Raw genomic sequence first — 7,023 nt, forward strand, 5'->3', positions numbered from 1 at the left:
CAGGATTTGTCACTACTTCGGCAACCTCAGCAGCTTGGCTAGTTACGCGGAATACACGTCTATTCTATTTCTTGATGTTGGCCATGTATAGCGGCCAAATAGGACTGTTTGCTTCTCGAGACATTTCGCTTTCCTCTCCTATGTGGGAGTTGGAATTAATCCCAATCTACCTACTTTTATGTATGTGGGGTGGGAAGAGACGTCTATACTCAGCCACGAAGTCTATTCTATACACAGCTGGTGGTTCTATCTTTCTCCTAATAGGAGCCCTAACTATGGGTTTCTACGGGACCCAGGAACCCTCCTTCAATATCCGAGATTTGGCAAGCAGATCACATCCTATATCACTAGAAGTGCTTTCTTATCTAGGATTCTTCGTGGCGTATGCCGTGAAACTGCCAATATTCCCTTTTCATACTTGGTTGCCAGACACTCATGGGGAAGCACATTACAGCACATGTATGTTGCTGGCTGGGGTATTACTAAAAATGGGAGGGTATGGATTGATTCGAATTAATATGGAATTATTACCTCATGCTCATTCCATACCTGCTTCGTGGTTGGTGCTATTCGGATCAGTCCAAATTGTTTATGCATCCCTGATTCCGCCGGGTCAGCGTAACCTTAAGAGGAGAATAGCGTATTCATCAATTTCCCATATGGGTTTTGTAACAATTGGAATTGGATCCGTGACAGATACGGGTCTTAATGGAGCTGTGTTACAAATGATTTCCCATGGGTTAATAGGTGCCGCTCTATTTTACCTTGCAGGGACTTGTTACGATAGGACACGTACCCTTTATCTCGATCAATTAGGGGGGATGGCTACCCCAATGCCCAGGATATTTACTATGTTTAGTATCTTCTCAATGGCATCCCTTGCATTACCCGGGATGAGTGGGTTTGTATCGGAATTGATGGTATTTCCAGGAATAGTGACTAATCAGCATTATTCATCTATATCTAAGTTATCGGTTGTAGTAGTCGAAGCGATTGGTACAGTATTAACTCCCATTTATTTGTTATCTATGTTACGTCGAATATTCTACGGATACAGAATATCCAACTATTCGGATCCATATTCAGTTGATTCCGGACCGCGGGAAATATTCATATCGATTTGTCTCTCTTTACCAATCCTCGGTATCGGTCTGTATCCAGACATGGTTGCATCTCTACGGAATCACAAAATACTATCTATCCTGGTTCCGTACTCTTTTATGGGATAGTAGAGGGGCAATAAAACGCAGTATCGTTTGGATCGGTAGTCGAACATATCTATTCAATGAGGATTACTCTTGGAAGCGGTTCTGGTATTAATTCCTATAAGGGAAGGCAGTGGGAATCCATGCCGCTGGCGACGTAATTGCATGAATGTCTGGGTGAGGAATCCACAGCGCGATTCCTCATGCAGACTCTGATTCAAATCACGAATTGATTACATGTAACACTTCAAGCATCTGACGAGGTAACATTTTTTGTTATCTCTCCCCCCGATCGAATTAGCGGTCTTCTACCTAATTATTAAGTAAGCCACCCGTGATTATGTAAACCGATTCCTGGTGGATTAACCCCTGAGAAACAAATCCAAGCAATGAAGAATCCTGTAGATGCTACAATAGCAGGCCCTTCCCCCTGCCAACCACTAGTTATTCTGGTATGGAGATGAATAGCATATATCAGCCGAGTCACTAATGCCCAGGTTTCCTTAGGGTCCCGGCTCCAGTAGGATCCCCACGCTTCATTAGCCCACACTGCTCCAGAGAGAATACCAACAGTCAGTAGAGGAAACCCTAAGCTGATGATTCGATAACTCCATCGGTCCAATTGGTGGATCAATCGGCACCTACGTGAATTCAAGGATAGTCGATGAAAACTGTTTCTCGGATTACTTCCTGCCTGCTCGTAGCAGTGTATATCCACTCCCGGAGAGGGGGTCCAGGTAGGAAATTCTTGATTTGGACCGGGGATAGAAAATTGTTCTGCGTCATAGGTGGCAATCGGTGGAGATGTTGCTGATGGAGATCCACATAACGAAGTCACATGGCTTAGTGGCATCATACTTACATGCGTCATTAACCGATGAGGTTGCAGAGCAGGTACTAGCGGTGTGGATTGTTGCATTTCCTCAGGAAGACCCAGAGTTGCGAATCCATGGGTCGACATGGCACCTGGTGCCGTGACTGCACCTGACCATTCGTTCCGACTCCTAATTCTCATAATTACATGCATTGGGGAGAAGCTCCGTGAAAGAAACATAGATGATTCATGTAGATTGCTCGGTGGTAGATGTTTGGGTTGAATCCGACGAATCGTCGTAAATCCCGTTATACAGATGAAAGCAATTGTCATACCTCCAACGCTCAAACTAATGAGTCTCTTGAGCTTGCGAGCCAGCCCCATCCGGTGAAACAGAGTGACGGAAAGAAGCGTAAGAAAAGAAATGTGAGCGAATATGTGCTCTATATCGGTGTGAATCGTAATGAGGAGAATCCAGTGAATTAGTGAGATTTTGGAGAGTATGTACCACCCACCCATTATTCCCAGGAGATTTCGGGTTTACCCCTTAAACGTCGAAACGGGGAGAATTCCCTATTCCTACTGCTTTTCCCAGTGGTTGTATCAGACACAGCCCTCGCCTGCAGGTTGAAATTAAATGCCGCTACTCGGATTCGAACCGAGATGCTCTAGCACTGCTTCCTAAGAGCAGCGTGTCTACCAATTTCACCATAGCGGCTCGCTACTCGTTATACTTATCGTAATTAATGATATCACATCTTCGGGTGAATCGTCAATCTTCCTGGGGGAGAGTACACACGCACAACAAGGGACCTTCCCTGTCTATAGTTGATTAGGTATACGGCGCTATACTTGTATAGGAATAACGGGATATGGCGTAGCTCGGTAGCGTGCCATCTTGGGGTGATGGAGGTCGCAGGTTCAAATCCTGCTATTCCGAATAAACGAGGTCGGAACATATTTTAAACGGAATAGAAGACGTTCCCGTTCCGGGAACGCAGATTTATCTCCCGATTCTCTTTGGGTGTTATCGACCCATACCCATTCGTAGTAGGGATAGAGATAAATCGATGATCGTGATCGAGACCCTTGTATCATAGGAAGGAAGAGAGGGATTGGGCTCCTTCTTCATGCACGTAACCCCCCCCCCCTCGTGGTTATTACCAACATTCATTGATACAACTCTGTTAGTATTTGGATTTTATTTACCGCACGGTACCGTCACGCAATAATATCAACATGTACCCGTACTACTTACTAGGGATCCAAATTCATCAATAAGTTCCCTGACAATCACTTATCTCGTCTTCCCCGTTCCAACAAACAAATAGTTCACTATCTATTCCGACCGACCCCACGTCCTATTGATACGGCAATTCCTGTTACAACCGGGGAGTACTACTGACCAGTTTCAGAAATTTTTTCATTTGTCACATAGTAAAAACTTCTCGACCGTCCAGTCAAAATGGATTTAGCTGGAGAAAAAGCTTTCGATGCTACTTCATTAGTTTGGGTCTTCCAAATATGATTGCGAATCTTCCTCCGCGACCTAGAAGTACGTTTTTTTGGAACTGCCATAATGAAATCTATCTATTCGGTTTTATCATCGAAATGAATGCGACGAGTATGTTGATACGTACGAGTAGAATCAATATAATGAGGGAGGGGGTGATTGCGTAGAATCATTAGAAGGGGAACAACTGGGGGAACTGGGTTTCCATTCTATGCAAAAGAATCCCAGCAAGAATCATTGACTTCTTTATGATAACAATTTGCTAACCAACCAACTCCTTTCCATTTAAGCAAATGGGATCTACTACAGATCGAACCAAATCCTGTCTGTATCCCGATTTCCTTCGCGTCTTCTTCTTAGAATGGATCTTCCGTATCACTTTCTTCCTCTCGAAACAGGGATGCAAGACGCGCCCCCTAGCAGTTGCGTTACTCAGCCGGGGATGTCCGAGATCAATTTTGGATCCGTGACAAACCAATGAAACTCGATATATCGACATTACCGTATTGGACTCTGATGCGTTGTGCCCAAGCAGAGCGAAGTGACGAACATCATAGAATCTCCCCGGTTCTACTCGGAGTTGTTTTCCTCCAGTATCAATTGCTGCATGTCTATCCGTAATAGTCTTGTCGTGTGAAAAATAACCCAAAACAACTCAATCGGTTTGGGGTCAAAAAATGGAACCTAGATAAGTATCTCCGACACATTTGATTCCTGTCAAGTCTCGACGCCGGGCTCGCACCAGAACGAGAAACAAATGGATTATTCGGTTTGATACGCGTGATCTCACCTGTCCATATATATTCCATTCTTCGACGCTCCATATATCTGACAACTATTGACAGAAAGAGTTCCAACCCGGGTTAAATATGTTTATGGAATTATCTTATGAATGTGCTTGGATTGTCCCCTCACGCCCATTCGTAACCTCTGGTTTGATCGGATTGGCATCGTTTCTTTTTCCAAAAGCCACTAAGAGCCTTCGTCGTATACGTGCTATGCTCAGTGTTCTTTCATTAGCCGCAGCTATGTCCGTCTCTATCGCAACATTCTGGCAACAAGTTACTGGTCGCTCCACTTTTGAATACTCATGGTCATGGATTCCCAACGACGATATTTCTCCAAAGATAGGATTTTCAGTTGATTCACTTACTTCCATTACGTCGATATCAGTCACCACCATAGGTGTCTTGGTTATGATTTACAGTGATAGTCATATGCGTCACGACTAGGGATACGTAAGGTTTCCCGTCTATTTAAGTTTCTCCACTGCCTCCACGTCAGGATTAGTGTTCAGTCCCAATCCAATACAGATTCATGTTTTTCGGGAATTAGTAGGGATGTGCTCTTACTCGCCGATAGGTTTTTGGTTCGCACGACCAAGTGCTGCTAATGCCTGCCAAAAAGCTTTTGCAACTAATCGTACAGGAGATTTCGGATTATTATTGGGTATATTAGGTACGTATTGGATAACTGGTAGTTTCGAGATCCGCGAATCGTGTGATTGATTTAGTGAGTTGATTGATAACAACAGCGCCGGCTCCTCCCTTGCCAATACATGTGCTCCTCTACCATTTTTGGGTCCGGTATCTAAATCTGCACAATCCCCACTCCACGTATGGTTGCCCGATGCAACGGAAGGACCCACACCTATTTCGGCTCTTATACACGCCGCTACTATGGTAGCTGCGGGAATTTTTTTTGTAGCTCGAATGCTTGAATTGTTTGAAACCTTACCTCTAAGCATGAATGTTATCTCCTGGATAGGCGGAATAACGGCTCTACTGGGAGCGACGATAGCTCTTGCCCAGAAGGATATCAAGAAAGGTTTAGCTTATTCTACTATGTCTCAATTGGGCTACATGATGCTGGCTCTAGGTCTCGGTGCTTATAAACCTTCGTTGTTTCACCTCATTACACATGCCCATCCCAAAGCTTTGCTATTTCCCGGATCCGGTTCAGTAATTCATTCGATGGAAAGGGTTGTCGGATACTCTCCCAATAGAAGTCAAAATATGTCTCCCACGGGTGGTTCGCGAAAATATATGCCAATTACTGGAATCACTTTTCTTTCAGGTACTCTCTCTCTCTGTGGTATACCACCTTCTAGCTCGTTTCCGGTCCAAAGATGAAATTATTGCAAAGAGTTGGCTACGTTCCTTTCCCCCCGGATGTATAGCCTCATTCACAGCAGTTCCAACTGCTTTCTACATGTTCCGCATCTATCTCCTCACGTTTGAGGGGAATCTACGCGCCGGTGGCGGTACCAATTCATCCCATTCCTCTATGAATAGTGTCATTCGGAGTAACACCAAAACGATAGCAACGAGTGGAGATGGGTATGATGTTCCTCCACCCCCGCGAGACGAAGGAGTCGATTCAGCAGGAGGTTATGACGGGGAAGATTCAGTCGATAGAAAAGTTTCTGCAGAGTCCAATATTCGTTCTGAGTCTCTATATCCTAAGGAATCAGACGTTTCGATGGTATTGCCTTCAGTAGTACTGTCGATACCAACTTCGTTGGTTGGATCAATAGGAGTCAATCTCGCTGGAGGAGAAACTGGTCCCGATTTGCTATCCGAGTGGTTAACTCCCCTTGCAGGCTTTTCAGAGGACAACAACAATCCCGAAAATTTGGTACAATTGCTAATAGATTCAGCAGGTTCGGTTGGTCTATCACTAGCCGGAATATCTATCTCCTACGTGATTTATGGACCGATATCCTCTCACACACAACCTTGCGGTGATATTGATCCTTTTGCCAAACAATCTATGGGTTCATTTAACCGTCTCATTGGGGACTGGTCACACAACCGGGGTTACATCGATCATTACTACGATATCCTTCTAGTGAGAGGTATTCGATTCCTGGGTGAGTTAACTCTTCTTTTCGACCAATGGGTAATTGACGGAATTATTAATGGCACCGGTATTTTGAGTTCCATAGGTGGAGAAAGCGCAAGAATGGGGAGGGCGGGAGAGTATCTTCTTATTCATTCGGATTGATGATTGGTATTATTCTACTGCTAACTGCCTTCGTTTCTCTTGTCTCCTAAGAGTTTTTTTCTTCTCCTTTCCAAGATATTCCTTATACCTCTATAAGTATCCTGTGACTATTCTACTATGTTTTCCGGAAAAGGAGAAATAGAAACTAGTGATTGGTGATCGATCGATATGCATCTTGGGGTTGGGGGGGGGGCGATCAATCACGACCAAGATCAACCATGACCGAGATCTTCCACACCAGCCCCCCCCCCGATTCGTAGGCTCTATCCGAGAAGGCAAAAGGGATTGCTATCATTACTGCTTCTTCCTATAATGAGAGTTAGGGTGTACGCGAGGTTCATGAAGTCTCGAAGAAAGCTTTGGGTCTTCGAGTGGTTAACGTCTTGCAGATCAAGGGGCGGCTCAAGGAACAAGAGTCTCTGGAAGTATATGGGATTGAATCATCTGCCACTTTCCTCGGTAGCTCAGCGGTAGAGCGGTCGGCT

This window comes from Dipteris shenzhenensis, unplaced genomic scaffold (assembly GCF_047967505.1).
Source record: "Dipteris shenzhenensis isolate YYH24624 ecotype China unplaced genomic scaffold, Dip_SZ_1.0 scaf0415, whole genome shotgun sequence".
Taxonomy (NCBI): Eukaryota; Viridiplantae; Streptophyta; class Polypodiopsida; order Gleicheniales; family Dipteridaceae; genus Dipteris; species Dipteris shenzhenensis.